The sequence below is a fragment of the Leptidea sinapis genome, chromosome 6 (assembly GCF_905404315.1).
Source record: "Leptidea sinapis chromosome 6, ilLepSina1.1, whole genome shotgun sequence".
In the NCBI taxonomy this organism is placed as follows: domain Eukaryota; kingdom Metazoa; phylum Arthropoda; class Insecta; order Lepidoptera; family Pieridae; genus Leptidea; species Leptidea sinapis.
Window position 1 is genome coordinate 10,496,084 of NC_066270.1, and position 22,690 is coordinate 10,518,773.

Genomic DNA, 22,690 nt, shown 5'->3' on the forward strand with positions numbered 1-22,690 from the left:
GTAGAAGGCGCTGAGGTTACTGGGAAATGAGACTTAGATCTTATGTCTCAAGGTGACGAGCGAAATTGTAGTGCCGCTCAGAATTTTTGGGTTTTTCAAGAATCCTGATCGGCACACTTGTAATGGGCATGGGCGTATCAATTACCATCAGCTGAACGTCCTGCTCGTCTCGTCCCTTATTTTCATAAAAAAAATATATTATTTATAGGTAGCTGGTAGGTATAGTTAATACAAAACATGAACATTACAAATCAGTTCTGTTGATTGCATTTATATTTTAAAACAAATAAAAATGCATTAATATTTTTAAAACGTAATATTATCTTTATTATAATAATTTATTGAGGTCTTAACAATAAATTAAAAACAGAGTTCTATTCGAAATAACTACCTCTGGCCACGGACGAGTAAAAAAAGGACTGCGTGCCATGATATTAGCAAGTGAAGCACCGTTATGCTAGTGTGTGTGCGGTTACGGGGGATACTAGTTACATAATTTTTTCTCCATTAAATAATCATATATGGCCACAAATACTTATAAAGTATCGTTTTTACACTTTTTCCACAACGCACGAAGGCATTTTTAAAATATTGTATTGAGACGCAAATGATCTATCACAGACGATGACCATTCTCATAATGGCCGCCTATCGGCCTGTAGTAGTGTAAGTATGTGCGCGGGGCTATGTATTTACACGTTAATCGGCTTGTTTTGGTGCTACACTGTTGTGTAAGGTGACACGGAGTCCTTATTTTTTTTACTAGTCCGTGCCTCTGGCTTTAATAATAAATATATGAAATGGCGCGAAATTATCGAATTTTCTAACATTAGCTTTTTATAATATAATATATATAAAAAATATGGTAAGACTACGGTAATTTCAATAAAATTGTGATGTAGATTACATCAACAATTTTTTTGCCCATTAACGGAGGTGAATTCTTGTAATCGAGTAACTATATTGAAAAAATGATTTAAATATTGTATTTCGGTTTAAGCTGATGGTATTGTTTCCAATGTTCTAAATAAATAAAAGTAAATCATATCAAGTTTAAGTTGTCAGGTGGCAGATTAGAGAGAACCAACATTGTCTATGGAATTAAAGTAAAGTAGACTTATGGTTTTAATAATTGTAACACTATGCTAAATTAGTATGTTTGACTCTTCCGCGTGCATAACTGCACACACACTTTTATATAATTCATTTAATGTCTTGTTATCCACAGGCTTATGACAATAACTTTCTTAATGCTTTTTGAAATTATACTTCTTTAGGCGCGTTATGAAAAAATTATGAGAGTGAAATTTTAAGATGCGCGCGCATCACTGTAACACAAAAGAAACAGGTTGAAGTTGGTTGTTAAAATTTTCTGACGTTTGCGTCATTCGTTATTTTTTTTAGGTTCCTTCATCTATTATTAGGACAGGCAAAGAGTTCAAGCCCATACAGCCGTATTCATTATTTAATAATTTATTGTCAGAGCCATCTTAGCAAGATTTTTACAAAATTGTTTTTTTTTAAAAAACGTAGAATAACACACTTTTTTTTAATTAAAAATTACATTGAAACGAAATTTATAAAAAAAAGAAGCCCGCTGAGTTTGAATGAATTGATATTAGTTGAATGGGGATTAGTCAGTAATATCCATTGAGAAAAAAATATTTAAATTTGAATTTTTTGTATTTAAAAGACTAAAGAAGCGACCGTTTTTATGGAAAAGGAGGACAAACGAGCGTACGGGTCAACTAGTGTTAAGTGATCACCGCCGCCCACATTCTCTTGGAACACCAGAGGAATAACAGGAGAGTTGCCGGCCTTTAAGAAACGTGCACGCACTTGTACACTTTCGCTTTACCTTGTCAGTTATATAGTCAGGAAAAAAATATTTACCCAATAAGGAAGACCTAATAAAATAATTTGATATGAATAGATACGATTCCCACGGGAAGCTTATTGTCTTAGAGAACTTATCAGCTCAAGAAGCTTGTCAATTCAATTATGACCCTAATAAAAATAGAAATTTATTAAAGAAATTATCTGTAGGTATATTGTATTGGAGTTAATAATGACAGTAATATTATGGTCACTTTATTTGGAACATTCTGTTCTAAGTTCTTTTGTGAAGTTCTAACCGATAATTTCATGATTTTTGATGTGAAACTTCTTTACAATCGTTGTGATTTCGAACCGGAAGCAACGGAAAAAACGACAGGTAAGAGACACAAATACAAAAATGTGTAAGATGAAGCCGGCAAAGAATGATACAGAAATATGCATACTATTTTATTTTTATGTATGACGCGAGTAGGTATACCTTGATATATTATGTCATACGCACGACTTATAACTGCATGCACCAGGAGAACATAAATATAGTAGCGGTGTTAGTAATGTCTTTCACAGCAGTTGAAATCATGTGTCATCCTGGCAATATGTAACAGGACTTCATATGCAGTTTAGAGGTTCATGCACAATGCAGGTTTCACTTCTGACATGTGTACTTTGTACACACGTATTTTATTTCCCAAGAATCAAACTGTTCCGGACTTACAAATAAATTGTCATAAACTTATACCTGAGAATAAACCAATAAGATAAATGTCGGCCATATGGAGAAAAAATGATGCAACGTGATATTTAATAGTGATTTTTATTATTATAAAACTAGAAATAAGAGATAACTTGTAACTTATTCTATTCGGCTTTATAAGATACATAATAGCTTTAACAGTGAATGTATACAATTTTATAATAAAGTTCCAGACACAGTTCAGGCATTATCTATAAATAAATTTAAATGTTATATTAAAAAATGGCTCTGTCGTAAATCCTACTTCTCCACAGCTGAATATCTATGTGACCGAACAGCCTGGGACTAGATTATGATTATTTTATACCAATAGCAATGAGAGTACAATTTTGTATATTTTATTAAAAGAGCGCAAATAAAAATTCTGGGAGAGTTTCTTGCGCCGCTTCTTCTTTCTCAGAGCGCCATTTGTTTCCGAAGAGGTAGCAGTATCTAGTATATAAGAAATGGCATCGAAAAGAATTCTAAAGGAATCAATTTTGAGAAAATAAATGAGTTTATGCCTTTAAAAAGGGATAAACATCGTAGGATTCCAAGCGCAAGAATATAGTTTGACCCTTTGTACCCTATAATAAAATATATTATTATTGGTAGCTACAGTATTATGATAGCGTGTTTATATTGTCACAAATAGAATATTATGTAAATCAATTCTGTGAAAAATCCCTCATTTGTTGGGTATCAGTACACTTACAATAAGCTCCCGTATTTCGTTGTACATTATATTATTGTGTAGACATCTGTCTAGTTTCCGGACCCTTTTCCAACCCTCGTCGAATCTACAGCACTATTGCTTGTCAATGTCTTCATAGTTTATTGTCTGTAGTACGTTCTTTAACATACTCTAGTCCTACGGCGATATTCACAACCTCTACGTTTTTTTTTTTGTAAAGGTTTTAAGGCAAAATCTATTGGTCCATTTCTTGATCAATATGCGTAGTTACGGGATATCTGAACAGAATGTAGTTACATTTCGTAATTATAAGAGATAGCACCGCAATGTATAAAACTATTCAGTAATTTTCAATTCAAAACACTTAATTAAGAGTAACACATTTATATTATAAATGAGTACGTACACAGATATATTATAAGTGAGTACGTACACAGATATATTATAAGTGAGTATGTACACAGATATATTATAAGTGAGTATGTACACAGATATATTATAAGTGAGTACGTACACAGATATATTATAAGTGAGTATGTACACAGATATATTATAAGTGAGTACGTACACAGATATATTATAAGTGAGTATGTACACAGATATATTATAAGTGAGTACGTACACAGATATATTATGAGTGACTACAAACACAGATATATTATGATTGGTTAAAGGCAAATCTTGGTGGAATTACAAATCAAGAAATCTCACAACATTTGAAGACCTTTCCAGATCTCATTTTCAAGGGAATTGATAGAAAATAATTATTTTTCTTGTAACTTTTGTATGTCTATGTAACTTTTACGCAAAACTTATGTAAAAACAGTTACAATTACACGCGTTTTAATCCTTTAAAAGTGTTTTATTTAAATGTGTAACACTCGCGTTTTATTTAAAAATTTTGATAATTATTATGAATTTTTGCAAAATTTCGCCTAATTCAATAAATCTTCTTAAATTAAAGTATAATTAACGTTATACCTTTTTCTTGTGCTAATATAATATGATAGTAAATAACTAGACCAAACTACCCAATACCTCTGAAGACAAATAACTTTAAGTTGTTTCACTCTCTGGAGACAAGTCATGCTATTATTTATTTATGCCAACTTCCTTGTCTAGGAAGAGAAACACGTCTAAGCGAAAAGCCAAATAAATTTGTAGTTTTAGTTTTACTCTCTAATATTCTACTTTTTCTTTTAACATTAATATAATGTAATAATTATAATCCTTGAGAAGGCTTAAACTTAAAATTTTATTTATACGGGGCGGGATGAGCAGAACTTTCAACTGATGGTAATTGATATACCTTGCCCATTACAACAACAGCGCCGCTCAGGATTCTTGAAAACCCCAAAAACTCTGAGCGGCACTACAATTGCACTGATCACCCTGAGACATAAGATGTTAGGTCTCATTTGCCCAGTAACTTCACTAGCTACGGCGCCCTTCAGACCGAAACACAGTAATGCTTGCACATAACTGCTTCACGGCAGAAATAGGCGCTTCGAATGGAACCCATAATCTAGCCGGCATTCTGTGCAAAGGAGCCTCCCACTGCTAAAGTTTATGCTTTTGCTTTGTTTTTTCTCCTCCTCTCACTGGTAACACATTAGAATTCCAGAAGCCCTTTGAGTTTTTAACAGACTTCAAAAAAGGAAGAGGTTCTCAATTCGTCGGTATTATTTTTTTATTTTTGTTACCTCAAAACTTTCGACTGGGTGAACCGATTTTTATGATTAGTTTTTATTTGAAAGCTGGTGCTTTCCATGAAAAATTATAAGTCTTAAATTTGCAATACATACTCGTACGTATAGCAAATTGAATGATAAATTTACGAATAACTCAATATCGCGCCAACCAATTTCAATGATTCTTATTCTTTCTTCTTTTTTATTGGAAAGGATATACTTCAAAGATAGTTTGGTTAGGTTCTGATTACGGAATCCATGGCAAAGTAACGGAACTCTTCAATTAAGCGCTTACGTTCATTGCTGCATTGAATAATTTAGTATATCTCCACATATTTAGACAAGTTGTTAGTGTACTTCAAATTCCTTAAAAAAATCTTCAAAAATTAAAAAAAAAAATAACAAAAAAACAACCGACTTCAAAAACGCTATTCCAAAACAATAGATATATTATGCACTAAAAAGTATAAAAATAATTGCGTATTTTTATACAATCTAATTCTAGTTACGATTATTGTAATTTTTAGAGTCGGTGTCATCCAAGATAGGCTTGTAACTACATACATAGTAATTATAGGTGAGATGTGCTTGAGTCGTAAGGAGGTGAGAGGCGAGAGCGGGTCGCGGCGGAAGGACACCGATTCCAAAAATTACAATAATCGTAACTAGAATTAGATTGTATAAAAACACGCAATTATTTTTATACTTTTAGTGCATATTATATCTATTGTTTGGAATAGTGTGCTTGAAGTTGGTTGTTTTTATGTTAAAATTTTTTTGCTTAATTTAACCTACCTGCATACTGTGGCAGATAATGTGAGAATGTATTATAATAAAAATAAAGAAAGGGGAAGTTACCTAATCTAAAAAACTCCGGCTCTCAAGAAAGCACACAACCTTTATAAACAACCAATCAATCAATTGCCAATCTTTATTTAAGCGTCTGCCGGTGTAGCCAGTTTTCAATTTAAAAACAACGGCATTCCATCAATTTGAAACAATCGGCAGAGTGTTGCCACAAATAGAATGATGCAGCTAATCTCGTTTATGAAAGGGTAGGCAGTTGCGAGCCATCGTTGTACAAAGGTAAATTGAATCTTTTATGATTGCAGTCTCCTGTGCTTCGTGCAAATAATGGATATGCGAAACGTTGTCCAAAAATTGCAAACTATTTTTGGAACTTTACAATAGGACAGCTCGCTTTCGTGTCCTTTTACATTTTAGCTCTGTGAATGTGCAATGTGTATAGCTATGTGACTGGTTAGAAAATGATTTACTGTTTTACTGCGAGTGAAATCGTATATATCACTTATAATAATTTTTACACTTAGATAATTTATACGTCTTGATTTATCATCAATACAAATCTAGATAGACTGTAACAATTGTGAAAACTTCGAAAAAAAATTGAGGTTTACAGCTAACCTTTTCGCTTCTCGCGGTGACTTTAAACGCGTCGGACGGTCCGAGAAAGAACGCGAACGGGCATTGAGTAAGGCACAATATTTCGATGAATAGCTTACCCGATACACAAAAAGCTATAACTTAATATTTAGCGCACAGTGTTTCGAGAAATATCGTAAAATCCTTAAAACACTACGCACTATGTATTTAAAGGTTTTTTGTTTAAGTAGTTAACAGATATAAATTATAAACAAAGTAGAAATACACAATTATGATTTTTATTGTCTTACATTTTATGTAAGACAAAGCAATCTAATTTTTAAAAATCGTACCAACTTACCCGTTGCTACTGAGGATTTTATTAAATGGACAAATGATCGTACACGTGATGTTGATCACCGCCGCCCACATTCTCTTACAACACCAAAGGAAACACAGGAGCATTGCCGGGCTTTTAAAAAGATGTATAATTTTTTTTTATACATCCATCAAGGAAGGAAGTTCTTTGAAAATGGCACTGTAAAGGAACGCCAGACTTATATCTTAATTTGTGGCGAGTCGTGCGAAAGTGGAATTTGGCGGCAGGAATCAGGTCAAGCAGCTCTTTGGAACACTCCCAGCAACGCCAGGTGATCAATTCATTCACAGATGACTGGATCCTTGACAATTCGAGTAGCTATGCGTTGCACGCGGTAAAGAGGTTCGAGCTGATACGAGAGTGCATCAGACCAGAGATGACAGCAATAAAGTATGTGGTGTTTCTAAGCTTTTGGAGAGCGCTAAAATGTAGGTCGGTCGTGCATGGGTCTGGCATGACTCTCCCACATCTAAAAACCCTTGTAGTCACTCACAACTCACAAAACAGTAGTTTCGTAAGTTTTATCGTACAAAAAATACTTTTTTTTAAAGTTCATCCAATTTATAATTTGTTAAAATTATTAAAACATTCGAATCACACAAATCTAGCTTGTCAAATACATTAGAAAGCTAGAGAACGAAAGCCAAAAAATACTATTTTATAGATACTTTGAGGCGGTGACAAAGGTTTTCGGGTATTCAAAGCAATATTTGTGAAGCCATAAAATACATAATGTTATATCATTTTTAATATTATAATGTGGAAGCGAACAGTATCAATCACAAAGGAGCTAGATGGTTATCAAAAGGCGCCCTCGTCGAACCCCGAAATATGTTGGCATTGACACAAAAGAATATTTCCTTCAGCAGTTCTCCTTAAAAAGGTTCTACCTTTCAAGAGTCTCTTAGCGAGAGTGTCTGAATACGGTAAGCGATGAGTCGATACTGACTCGGTACTTCACTGAAGAAATGACAATCTGCAAACTTATATAAATAATTTATGTAAATCTGGTCTTTATTATTAATTTTTTTGATTTAATTATAAAATAGTTATAACAATAAAGCCTAAAGGGCTTTAGACCAACTAAGTAGGTATCCATTGACAATGTATTACGAAATAAAAGTATGAGTTAACTTGTTTATTATTATTTGTATAACAAATCTTATAACTATATTTACAATACTATGACTACATAAAAATAAAATTTTCATTGATAGGTTTGAAGTCGGTGCCAAGCCAAATTGACGGCAGGTACCTACACTCGCCACGCATGACTTTGAGCTTCGTCTAGAACCCAACAACCCAAGCGGTCGAGAACCGACTTATAAACCCTATCAATGGGTAGCACATACAAATAAAGAACCTTTATGAATGACTGTGCCACCTCTTGTTTGGTCAATTTTAAAGCTTGTGCCAGATTATCAGTTAGTTTTGTTCTTCTTCGTATGGCTGTATGTGAATTTTATCTATTTCCTCTAATTATAAGTCTTGTCTCCATTCCTCTCTTGCGTTTGATTGATTAATTGATTGAAATTTTTGTTTTGTTTGTAAATTTCAAGTTCTTACCCTGACAGATACGGAACTCTTAAAATAAGATAGTTATTAGCTTGTTGCTAAGTCTTAACAAGTATCCTATTAGAAATGCACAAATAATGTACGTAACACACAGAAAGGGACCAAAACATCTATAGCCCGCGGCCCTCGTGCCAAATTACATGGCCCAGAAAGCGCCTTTGTCCCAATTCTCGTCTTTTATTCATAACAAATATATTTAGGCCCCGATTATATTTTAATACGTGTTTTAAGATAAGCATTTTATATAATGCTATCGACCATACTTTGATGGTGCAAGTTAGCATTTTTTATGAGTTTAGGGGGATGTCACGTGATATAAAGTGATCGCAGCCGCCTAAACTCTCTTGCTCCACAAGAGAATCGACAGGAGCGTACTACGTACATCGATGATTTATCGCCCTTGAAACTGGCGCTAGGTAGTTTGTACGATACTTTGGTTGTACACGGATGAATTCTTCTTAGAATTGCACTTTAGTGGAACCAACATTGAAATGGTAAAGATTTCTGACGTACTGTGACGATTTGTTGATAATTTTGCTGTTTTTTATTATTTCGTTATTATAACATTACAATACTACATTTTCTTTTCTATATGTTCGCGCCAGTTAACTAATGTTCATAATCCTTATTTATCCTACCTCTCTTTCCCACAAGCGCATTGTAATATCTATCAACTTCGCTCGCATCCGATTGAAGTGAATCGCATGGGACTGGTTGAGTAAATCATTCATTCAACACTCATCGCCAGTTACCTGCCGTTCGTTGATATATACGCAGGTGTAATGAGTAAACCTCTGGCAATGAAACGTGTCGTTACAGACTATCTAAAAACTTGCTGGTTTTTTCACGGAGATGTTGGTTATTCAGAATAAATATTAATGTTTTTTATTTTGCGCCACTGTGAAACTCACCACTGCTAGGTAAAACTATCTGAGATGAAGCAATGGCTGAAACTGTTGATGATTAGCATTAAAATTGGAAAGCCAAAGAGAGAAAAATGTTATGGAATCAGCAATTAAATTAACTTTTCTGAATAGAATTTTAGTATTCAAAATTTATATATATGTATATATATATATATATATATATATATATATATATATATGTCGGGTATATATATATATACCCGACAGACGTTGTTCTGTACATAATAAATTAAAAACTATTTTTTTATGAATTTGTCAATAATATTTCATAACGTCAAAAATTATTTCGTAAAATATACTCTCTGTTGTTATAATCTAATTGTGTCACAGCAGCACTGTCAAACCGTGCGCAAAAATTCTCTCACAGAAAATATGTCCATAGAAAACAAATATTGGAAACAAAAATAATTATGGGTCCCAAATCGAAATAAAAACTATCCTATCTCTCAAGTTGGACTAAACTGCACTGCATAAAATAAATCCGTTCATTAGTTCCAGGAGTCCATCGCGGACAAACAACGTGTCACGTAATTTATATATATATATATTATAATTACAAAATATTCTACAGATATAATTGACTAATACTTATATTACTATTCCGTCGGACGTTGTTCTGTTCATAATAAAAAAATAAAAAATATTAACCAATGAAAGAAATAAAACAAAAACATATTTCTGAATGATCCATATTATATTATTATGTTATACGCCCGCACAATCCCCTTGCGGATGAAATGTCTTAGATTCGACCCTCTTAGCTGACCTCTACTTGATAAAAGGAATATTCCAACCAAATTTAAGTCTCTCAGCCTTATGGTTCCGATGATATCGTGATGAGCATAGGTGGAAATCTCTGACATAAAAATTCTGTTTTGTAGGACTTAGCCAATAATATTTCAAAACATCAAGAATTACTTCGTAAAAAATTTCTCCCTGTTGTTATAATGAAATTGTTTCACAGAGGAACTGTCATACCGTGTGTCACTAAATTCTCTCATAGAAAATATATCCATACAAAACAAATATTGAAAATTAAAATAATTATGGGTCCCAAATCGAAATGAAAACTATCCTTTTTCTCAAGTTGGACTAAACTGCACTCCATGAAGTAAAATTATTAAAATCCATTCATTAGTTTAGCGAGTCCATCCCGGACAAACAACGTGACACGTAATTTATATATATTAAGATAATACGCCAATGTATATAAACGTATTCACGCAAAAGATACGGCTGCTTTTTTTTACTTATAATGAACGCATAAGTAGTAGGTAAAATACTGATTCACTTTTAAATATATTTTTTAATTCTAATTTGAATATGTACTAGCAAATCCTTAGCACGAATAGTTCTATAGCATCTCTGCACAATACAGTATGTATTAAAATCCACATGCCACAGTACGCTATTAAACATGATGATATGAAAATAGCTCAAACAAACAAATCTCGCAGTTCGTTCTCTATTAATTAATAAAAAATACTTCCATTGACTAGATAAAGAGCTGTATAGATTGCGCGCAGATAATGCAAACTGCAGATAGACTGTGCAGTCCTTATAAATGACTTAATTAAAATAATGAGATAAAACAATGCTTTCAAAGAGAAAATGGATGAAGTCAAGGAATTCGCTACAATCACTTGGGGCTTTCCCTCAGAGAGAATAAAACTAGCGCTACTTTGAGATTATGATTTTCATTTTATGCAACATCCAACGGTTAAAAAATCTCTTTGTTGTCCGTGAAACAGAATAAATTTACGCCGGACGACAGCGAGTATACATTTAATGGTGCCAGTTAACACCTCTTACGTTTTAATTAAATTTCTTTCTGCGTTGTTGCAATTTAGAGCTGTGGTTATAAAAAGTTATGTTAATAAGAGCTGGTGTCGTGCAAGGTTGTAAATCAGGCCGAAACTCATTTCAGCAAGGTGTCTGTTCATTTCTTTCTCTAACAACTGCCTGAGCAGAACTAATTTCGGATGTCTATGGAGCAATTTAACACGTTATTAAGAAGGGCCTAAAATTAAGGAATACTTGCAAAGCTTCCTGATCCTCTGTTTACTGTGTTTTATGACGAAACTTTACGGTGGTTCTATCAACGACGAACATTACGACATTTAAAATAGGTAGGTTTTTGTTACTTAAACAACTACTTATCTGTACAACAGAAAATATGACTTAATCGCGTGGTAATATATAATGAATATGGTCTTTGTTTGAGGCTCTTTCACGCCTAAACCACTGATCGTATCGACATAAAACTACCACCATTCGATGCGAAATTTATCCTAGATGGTTTACTCATATATTATAAGGTAAAAGTAACGGGTAAAAGAGATAGCAAGTCGAGAAAACTGTTCAAAATCAATTTACATAATCGCCATCTAATATTTCTTTTCAAATTATGATATACCATCAATTAATTTACGGAGTAAATGAGAGTTTTCTTTAAAAGTTTTAGTAAAATACAGCACAAGTGTCAAATATTGCATTGTTTAGTGTACATGTATAAAAATGACGGGCAAAGGTTTTATCGTTTGAGAGAAATCTGTTCTAATCATGTTTTGCTCTTGTAATATGTTAATTAGTATAGGAAAAAATATACAACAATGATATTATATCAAAAAAACCGTACCAATCATGTGAAACAGAAAAAATAGCATTTCTTAAGGTCTGCCTTAAGTGTTAGATTAGGTACGAGAAATACAGTATAGGGAGTAAAGTAACAAGTAAAGCGAATATGATAATCTACTAACCTTAACATTCAAGTAAACTACCATCATCTTTATAAATATATTTATTAAGTCATGAAGCTACATTGCTTCGTATAAGAGGTTTGACATGGGGAGAAGAACCCCCAAGACGAACAAGAAACTCCCAGCCCCATCTTTTGAATTAGATTATTACAAAATATACTGTTCAACAGGGGTGCTCAAGCTTGAACTGCTGGCGATCTACCTTAAAATTGTTAGACTAGAGTGTCACGATGACATAGATATTAGTTTTGCGCAAAATATGCATTTTTTTAGTCAAGGTAAGTGTAGGTCTGCTCTTAAAATATGTCAATGAAAAAACTCATAATTATTATTCAAAATTGCGAGTTTATTGGTTCTTACAAAACAAACGCGTTCTAAAGTTCTAAGCTTAACTAAAGAGCGACTTTGGATGTTGAATCTGCATGACACTGCATGTACTGAGCATACTTTTCATAAGATGTAATTACCGATTTTAGTTTATCATACCGGATTTTTTTCTCGAGATCGACTCAAAAAGCACTCGCGATCGACCAGTCGATCCCGATCGACCGTTTGAGCACCCCTGCTGTACAACATACATCAACAAGTTGAGGAATATTTTTTATTAAAGTACTTAAACTTAAACGCAAATACATTTATTAATTCAGAGTCGTCTCATTGTTCGAAGTCTGTGTGTACCTTAGATTAAAAACATGAAGTTGGTTTGAACATTTTGTGTAACTGAGTCTAATGTAGGTTTATCGTAGATAGATTTCTTAAAGTAATGTCAATCGAGTATTGCTTGGGTGACAGAAAGATTCTAGATATTTATACGTTTTATAATAATTGTTTAAATGGCTAGAATAAATAGGTGATTGAAGAACATTTGGTATTAATTTCACCTTAAACCAATTTAACTTCAGTTCTTATTACCTCGTGGGAAATGTTTGTGTGGAAATTTAAATTCAAATATTTATTTTATTCAAAGTAGGATTTTAAATCTTCTCTCTCGCACTCTTTTATTTTGTTAGTCTATGGCAGACATAAAAGACAAACATACTCTGTGTTATTCAAAAGATGTAAAGTTATTTGAAATTAAAACTTTTTGTTGCCTTACCTTTGTCACTACAGAATTACATGGACAGGGAGATGTAATTTTTAACCAGGCTCGCGAAACCCTCTAAGAAAGAAGCGATTCAATCAAGTGTATGAAACATGTAGTCATTGATAGATTGACAGATGACGGCTATAATCTTAAAAAAATGGAGATAGCCAATCCACTATGTCTTAAGCAAATGTACGCTTTCAAACATAGCCGGATTATACTTCATCGCCATATTGTAATTAATACTTCAAACTAAACATACATAGTATATAGTATACATACTAAACTAAATTTAAATTTTTACTAAGGCAGTCTCGCCTCTTATTTCGTAGTATTTACATCCTCTTTGATTGCGTTTATTAATAAGACAGAATAGGTATGCAATGCACAATACTGCTAAAGGAAACTAAACTAGTTGAAAGCGGTTATACATGAACATATGAGGTATGTATTTGTGCAATGCCAAATCTTTATGGAATCTGTAACGGTCGTATAAGCATTGGATCTACGGACCGAGATGTATCTAATCCGATTACTCTGCAATATGAAGCTGAGACACGAGGGAAATATGTCTAAACACTATAATTTCTTAACTTTGATGCGCTACAACCTTGTACAAATTTTCTTCGTGAAATACATTTGTGGAAAATACTTTAAATTTGGAATATTTCACTCAAAGAGGATGCAAATACTACGTAATAAGAGCTGCGTATGTAAAAATTTAAATTTTGTTTAGTATGAAACGTGCAGTAATTCGACATAAGTTTGAAATAGTAGTAATTACAGTAAGGTGATTGGCGATGATGTATAATTCTGCTAAGTTTGAAAGCCAACAATTGTTTAAAACAATGATTTCAGCTATCTCCATCAGATAGATAAGATTATAGCCATCATCTGTCAATCTATCAATGACTGTACGTTTCATACAATCGAGTGATTCACTTTTTTCTTAGAGAGTGTCAATTTCACGAGTGGCGAGTGTAGGTACCTGCTATAACATTTGGCTTCACCTTGTCTTCGTTTTCTGTTGTTTGTAGGTAAGGTTAGTTTTGGTCACAGACGTTTACATGTGTCTGTGAAGCTTTGAACAAAAAAGTCCGATCTGATTGTTCGTAGATGCGTTGTGTATGTCGGCGTAACGCCAGGGTTTCCTTGATCAGGGTCCATCATAAACAAATACAACACTAATAATTTCTCAGTTTATTGAACCACAACTGCTAGTATAGATATGAAACATCTTTACTTTTTTTTTTTTTTGCGCCCAAGCAAGGGAATGGGCTACCCTCCGGGATAACGACGGGAGGGAGGTGGTGAATGCTCATGCATACCAACGCAGCCTAAGTCTGCGTTGGTTATGTGGGACTCACGTGAAACCTAGGTGCCTACCCACTAAACACCACCTGCAGTTGGCTTTGGGCAGGTGCCCTCTAAGCCTACATCGAAGGCGACCTTCTCATGGGGAGAGAGAGGCGCAAGCGGCACTCCCTATGGAGTTTCCGCTGGGATAACATCTTTACATAAAACAATCGCTTTTATAGCTTCCGTACAATAGATGAAACAGAGTAGATACAACTTCTTTTAAAACACAAATTAAATTAGGTAGGTATTGTAAAATAATTCGTAAGTACAGCTCAATAAATGTTTGAGTGAATTTATATAACTTCAAATGATTTATATAATAGTTTGCTCATTTAATTTGAACAAACATTACGAAGTAAGAAGATGGCGCTGCAAGCAAGTTTCGAAATACAATTAAGAAAGACTTATTGCATAAAATAATAAAGTTTGATACAGAATAACAATATTAATTCTTATACAAATTAATTTGAACATTTACACATTCAATTAAGTATTTTAACAATAAATGAAACATTAAACATCTTCAAAACATTCAAACAGTCAAAACAGTGTCTATTAAATTAATTAGACCTTAATAAATGACAGTTTTATGTTTACAAATAGCTATTTTTATTTAAATCTTATATATTTCAGATATATCAATAATAATATATTCATTTTAACGATAAACTAAAACATAAATATCAATAGTTGCAAACAATTGACGGTAGGTGGCGATTTGCGCTCATATGTACAACCTTTAAATGTGTACACCCGCCTGATTAAAAGCTAGTAGGAAAGATGTAGGTACCTATTCGAGCCGCGCGCTCCAAGCACTTTGGTCAGGTATAGTCAATCGATATTGAGTAAATTGACATCTACTGACTACAAGCCATATTTGATTATATATTGATTCATACACAAATATGATTGCACTTCGATTAGGGGCATGCAGTGATAAATAATAAACACAAGTTGTGTACCTCCCAGTGACCTCCCAGTCCTAACGCTCGGAGTGATTGCTTCCTGCTATAAGTCATTATTAGCAAACATCGAATATGTTTCATTGAAAATATTATTGTTTAAGTGGATTACGTTTTTTGTAGATATAAATTAATGAATAGAGAGAGATAGGATAGATTTTATTTCGATTTGGGACCCGTAATTATTTTTATTTCCAATTTTTGTTTTCTATGGACATAATATTTTCTATGAGAGAGTTTATTGACGCACGGTTTGACAGTTCTGCTGTGTAACAATTTCATTATAACAACAGGGAGCTATTTTATATATTTGAACATAAAACCATATTAATCTATAGAAATATGAAAAGGGGTGCACTTAGGGATGATAGATATGAGTATAGTAGTTTTTATGCTAATTAATATGAATTTAATAATATATTAAACAAGTCTATTACACTCGTTAAATTAACATGATTAATAGTTATTATGATGAATACACGGATAAGTTCCCTGGAACATAATTTTGCCTAAAAAATAAATATTAAACGACGAAATAATGGACGAGACGAGCAGGACGTTCAGCTGATGATAATTGATTTGCCCTGCCCATTACAATGCAATGTCGCTCAGGAATCTTATAATAACAAATAATTCTTAGCGGCACTACAACTGCGCTCTTCACCTTGAGACATGAGATGTTAAGTCTCATTTGCCCAGTATTTTAAGTTACGGCGCCCTTCACACCGAAACACAATAATGCTTACACACTACTGCTTCACGGCAGTAAAAGGCGCCGTTGTGGTACCCATAACTAGCCGGCATCCTGTGCAAAGGAGCCTCGAACTGGTGAAATCCTACCATGAATCCACAGATACGAAACATCATTCAAAATAACTCTAAATAAATACAAATAATTCCATTGGTAATGGATTCACATCTCCTTAAACAAAACAAGCCATAAGTACATACCTACTTACGAGTTCCTTTTAGGAGGGTAGAAATAAAAATAATACGATCCCATGATAGCATCATTCATCAAAAAGTTATATATAAAATTATCGAAGTCCATTACTTACTTACAGGATAATATGAGGAGAGTTTTCTGTTGAAATCCAAATTCTATCTGTTATCATTTTGATGTTTTCGTATTTAGTAGCACGAAAAACGGTTTATTGGACTAAGTCGATTATTTAATTATTTTACCGGCTCCTTTGTAGATAAAGTGTTTTTAAAAATAATATGCAAGTTTGGAATTGAAGATTATCTCGTGTCTTATTTCAGTTCCGGTTCCCGTTTTTGCTCCCGTTCTCAATATGAAATGAAATATATCTTTATTGCACACCATCAAATAATTAAATAAAAATCGAGACTACAAAAAGCAATCGGCCGCCTTATAGCTTAACAGCGATTTCTACTAGGCAACCTGTAATTGGAGTCGTTTTAGTTGAAAAGATAAGGTGGTGTTATCGATATGCATATAATTTAAACATAAACATACAGTAAATAATTCCAAGAAAAAAAACTAGTGATTAATTTGTCACTGTAATCTATACTAATATTATAAAGCTGCAGTTTTTGTTTGTTTGTTTGAACGCGCTAATCTCTGGTACTACTGGTCCGATTTGAATGATTCTTTCAGTGTTGGGTAGTCCATTTATCGAGGAAGGCTATAGGCTTTGTTTTTTTTTCAAAATTAGGGATCCGTAATAAAATTGCTATTTTGTAACACAAGGTGTAAAATCGAAAACCTATTTTTGCATGCGCTGCAAAAACTATTGACAATTGAACAAAATGATGTACAGGCTATAATATAGGCAATATTTTATTACTTATAAAACTATCGCGTGAATTATACTTTATATGGCAAAACAACGTTTGCCGGGTCATAAATAATAATTATGGAGCATTGTTTTGAAAAATTGGAGAGTTTGAGCCTTTCTGATTTCAGAGGGAAGAGAATTCCATAGGTTAACAGCTTGCACAGTGAATGAATTGTTGAAAAAGGAAGTTTTATGAACAGGTGTACAAAGCAAGAGATTATGGAAGATATAGTTGGTGAGAACTTAATGCTGAAAATTTCTCCTTGAAATATATAGTAGTTTTAGGATCAAGTAGTACACGATAGGGAAGTATAAGTACATGGGTATTTCTACGCAAGCGGATAGGGAGCCATTTGAGCTTTTTGCGAAATTCAGACACATCATACGTACGTAGTCCAACTATAAAACGAATACACATATTCTGCAATCGTTCAAGCTTATCCAACTGGAATTCGGTTAAATCGTCATATAAAATATCAGCGTAGTCAAGAATGGACAAGAGAAGGGATTGAGCGAGTAAAGTTTTCGTGGGAATAGGAGTTTTTTTAATGAGTAAGAGGCAGCATAGAGCCTCCTAATAACTTCTTTTAACTGATGGTGCCAAGACAAATTCCGATACATGAATACACCCAAGCTCTTAACAGAGCAGCTAAAAGGAATAAGAGTTCCTCCTACAAAAATGGGAGGTAGATTACTCCACTCAATTTTATGGATTAGTTGTGAGCTACCAACAATAATACATAGAGTTTTCGACGGATTCACTTTTAGACCATGGGCGCGACTCCATTCCAAGATTGTAGTTAAGTCTTAATTAGTAGATATTCTGAATAGCTAAAGGCAAATCCTCGAGAGAAGATTGTAAGTATTTTTGGAGATCGTCTGCATACATAATATGATATCAGAAAGTTAAATTTTTAGTTATATAGTTAATAAAAATTGCAAAAATAATATATAACATATTATATGAATCTTATTTCGAGGAACATTACTATGGCAAACTAATCCCACTATTGGTATAGTTATAGCTCACCGACGTGAACAGTTCAGTTTTTCACAAATACTGCGGATCATGGATTCTACTGGGATAAAATGTAGTCTATGTCCTTTCACAAGCTCTAGTCTATCGCTGTGCCAAATTTCATCAAAATCGGGTCAGTAGCTCCGGCGTAAAAGTTGTTGTGTATTGTTGTTTTTCTTTTTTTTTCTTTTCACATTTTTCTTTTTTTATAATATTAGTTGGGATGCTATTTAAATATCTTAGGAAAAATATCCAGTTTACAAAAATATTCTTTTATTTGCGTTTATAATAAGTATATTCAATATAATAATATTGACACACTTTTACACAAATTATCTTGCCCCAAACTAGGCATAGCCTGTACTATGGGTACAAGACAACGATATATTTAATACAATATACTTACTTAAAGATATATTAATACATATAAACATCCATGACTCGGAAACAAACATTTATATCCTACTAATATTATAAATATGAAAGTTTGTATGTCTGGATGTATGTTTGTACTTCTTTAACGCAAAAACTGCTGAATAGATTTTGATGAAACATCACAATAATATAGTTTACACACCAGAATAACGCATAGGCTATAATTTATAAAAAAAAATGTTGCTATATTATATTAACCCGAAAAATGAAAAGACTTTTTCGTGGTCGTGGTTGTCGGTCGAACACTAAATATAATTTATATGGCAAAACAACGTTTGCCGGGTCAGCAAGTTCATCATATAAATGTCGACACCTACCGAGATTCGAATCCGGGACCTCTAAGCTCAGAAGCCAGGCTCACTAACCACTGGGCTATAGGAGTCGTCATCATAATATCCAGTTTAGAACAGATTTATGATAGTTGTTTGGATAGACCTAACAAATATAATATAGACAAGACAATACAATATGTATACCTAGGTAATTCAGTAATTACATACACGAAACACAAGCGTTAATTGAATGATTCACCAGAATCCTGTACAGCTGTTATAGTTATCTCGTGTACAGGCATCGTAATGCCAAGACATCATAATATAGTATATTCCCGTGTGCAGCCACAGGAATTCGTGTGAGCAATTGAACTTAGTACTTGCTAAATTCTGGATTCGCATTCCTACTCAAATGGAAACCTAGGTAAACCGTGTTTATTAGCATAATGGGTGTGTACTACATGAACTTGTTGTGTTAGAGTGAATTAAACCTCAAGGGTTAACAGAAATATAGGATTTTTTTATGGAATAGCAGGACAAACGAGCGTACGGGTCACCTGGTGTTAAGTGATCACCGCCGCCCACACTCTCCTGCAACACCAGAGGAATCACAAGAGCGTTGGCGGCCTTTAAGGAAGGTGTACGCGCTTTTTTTGAAGGTACCCATGTCGTATCGTCCCGGAAACACCGCACAAGGAAGCTCATTCGAAGGACGAGGAAGAAAGCTCCTTGAAAACCGCACTGTGGAGGACAGCCATACATCCAGATGGTGGGGATGATATCCTAACTTGTGGCGTGTCGTGCGAAGGTGGAATTAAAAAAAGGATTATGAAAAATAAGATTTTTCTATATATTTTGAAGATGACAACGCAACCTATTAGCACACTCAGGCCTGTATTCCAGAGGGCCCGTCTTACTATGATTCAGTGTATTTTGTTTAATTGTATCAGAAATATTTTTTTATGATAATAAGGGACTAGACGAGCAGGACGTTCAGCTTTTGCAGGCGCTCAAGATTCTTGAAAGCCCAAAAATTCTGAGCGGCGCTAAAATTGCGCTCGTCTCCTTGAGACATAAGATGTTAAGTCTCGTTTGCCCAGTAATTTCACTAGCTACGGCATCCTTTAGACCGAAACACAATAATGCTTACACATTACTTCTTGACGGCAGAATAAGGCGTCGTTGTGGTACCCATACTTTAACTTATATTATGAGTGCTAGTTCCTTGCGGAACGATTCTATCATACATACATTATATCGCAACGTAAGTACCTACTAAGCTTGCAACGCTTCGGATATTGAAACTTCTGCAGTAATTGTGTCCAAAATAAACGCAATACTAATAAATCAGTAATCTCATAGTGAAAAATTATTGCCATATATTTAATAAAAATGACAGTTTACTTAAAATACTTAGGTACCTTTAAAAAGTAATATTATAATGGAGATAGTTGCAGGTTGTGGAAGAGTCTCTGAGGAATATCCCTCAAGCTTTGTGTTACGTCTGTCGCTCCAATGAATACTAAATCACTACTTATTCGCTGGAGGTCTATAAGTCATCTGTTAAGTGACAATTTTGACATTTACATTTATATGGTTTAAGTAAATGCTTATGTACCTATATATAATACTAGCTGACCCAGCAAACGTTGTATTGCCGATATTAAAATCGCGATACAAAAGTAACTGTTGATCGTAGATAGGTAAATATTTGAAGTTGTACCTATGAATTTTTAAATGCTGACTTATAATCAAACAATTTAAAAAAAAATTAAAAAAGAATTGGCGTGGCCCACCCAATAACATTTAGGGGGATAAAAAATAGATGTTGTCCGATTCTCAGAACTACCCAATATGCACTCAAAATTTCATGATAATCGGTCAAACTGATTCGAAGGAGTTTAACTACAAACACCGCGACATGATAATTTTATATATTATATATAAAAATTTAGTGTACAATTTCATTAAATATTAGGTAGGTAACAAAGGCAATTTATCACACAATAGGTATTACTTCTTATAAGTCATCAATTGTCCAACGAAGCCCACTAAATGCTAAGTCAGATTACCTACTTTATGATGCGAAACACAATGAGAGTGCCAACGTTGAAGCCAGCCTTGTTATAATTATGCGATATTTAGTTATTTTCATATTTACTTACTGTGAATAACTTAGTTTTATAGGTAGTAGTCGTGAGTAAATGGATCGCGGGTTCTAAACATATTTGAATGTTGAATATTTATAATTATAATTGATTCTGAAAACTGTTTTATTTATAATAATAATAATAATAATATTGACACACTCTTACACAAATTATCTTGCCCCAAACTAGGCATAGCCTGTACTATGTGTCTAAGACAACGATATATTAAATACAATATACTTACTGATATTGGATCAGCCTTGCTGTCCAACGCGGTAATGCTGCCAGTATTCTTGGTACGCTTCCACGTAATGATAGTTTTAATTTTATGTAGTCGTAGTATTGTAAATATAGGTATAAGATTTGTTTTAATTAAATAAATATACTTACTTAAACATACATAAATATTAATAAACATCCGTGACTCAGATATAAACATTCATATTTATCAGATAAATGATTGCACCTACCGGGATTCGAACCCGGGACCTCTATATTAAAATTATTTATATGATATAGTGAGAAAAATAGTTAACACAAAATAATAAAAGTAATTCAAATTCAGATACTTTTGTACAAAAATGACTTAGATATATTTAAACGTCTAGATAGAGTCTCTTGCTGTTAGACAACCGTTAAAAACAGACCAGGAATATAAGATAAGTGTACTTGACGAGATATATTGTACACTCGCGATTTGCGTTAGTGTCCATGAATTGCTCAAAATAGAGGTTAGTGGAGAGTAGAGTTCTATACTCAATATTTTTCGACGTTTTCACAGCATAGTTTCTTAGTTTTATAATATATATATAATAATCTTAAATAATAATAATTTCAAACAAAATCATTTAACCATTATTACTTGTTAGCGTATATTTTTTTTCCCTTAAACTAATATTTACTTTGTGAAAATTATTAAAGCATGTGGTAGATACCTGTAATTGTTTGTTACATTAAGCACATTATATTTAGTCTATATTATAAATATGTAACGCATCAATGTAAACAAATGTTGGTATTTCTAAATAAATAAATAAAATAAATAAATAAATAGTCTATCTATATCACTTATTGAAAGTAAAAAACTACCACCCATTCGCCAAGGTATAAATCAGACTTGAGAAGAACGCAAGAAACTCAGCGTGCTTCTTTTTTTCATGAAAATATCGCAATATTGTACAATAAAACATATTATGTATTCGTTTGAGGGCATTCCCAATGTGTGGTATCATTAAGAAAGTCATTTATGTTAGGTTACCTTTATCACACAAAAGTTTTTTAACAATTCTTATGAATTTTGTAATACATTTGTTTTGAACATTGTTGTAAAAACATACATCGCCCCACAAAAGAATAACTAAGTTGACTTAGGCGAGTAGTTTAGGCATTATTCGTATTATACCTACCTAATATTAGCGTTGCCTGTGATGTGAGTAGGTAGGTTCGGTCTGAATGTGGTTCTCTAATGCGTAATAGCATATTTGCGTAGCATCTCTTTGGGAACACCAATTCTTCAAAAAATTGAGATACGTCAGCTGCAAAAGATATACCCAATAAGATTCATAAAAATAATCAATCTTAGTAGTAAGCTATACTTAACAGTGGTTGTCGCTACGGATAACAGGGCTGC

General features: G+C 33.3%; 2 protein-coding genes across 2 annotated transcripts in view; one reads left to right on the forward strand and one right to left on the reverse strand.

The window, feature by feature from the left end:
• The window catches only part of LOC126965039 (poly(rC)-binding protein 3), a 137,176-nt gene that overhangs the window by 79,416 nt on the left and 35,070 nt on the right, over positions 1 to 22,690 (forward strand). The gene's annotated exons all lie outside the window — the stretch shown is intronic.
• Positions 1 to 22,690, reverse strand: part of LOC126965076 (ELMO domain-containing protein 2) — a 250,333-nt gene that overhangs the window by 18,408 nt on the left and 209,235 nt on the right. The gene's annotated exons all lie outside the window — the stretch shown is intronic.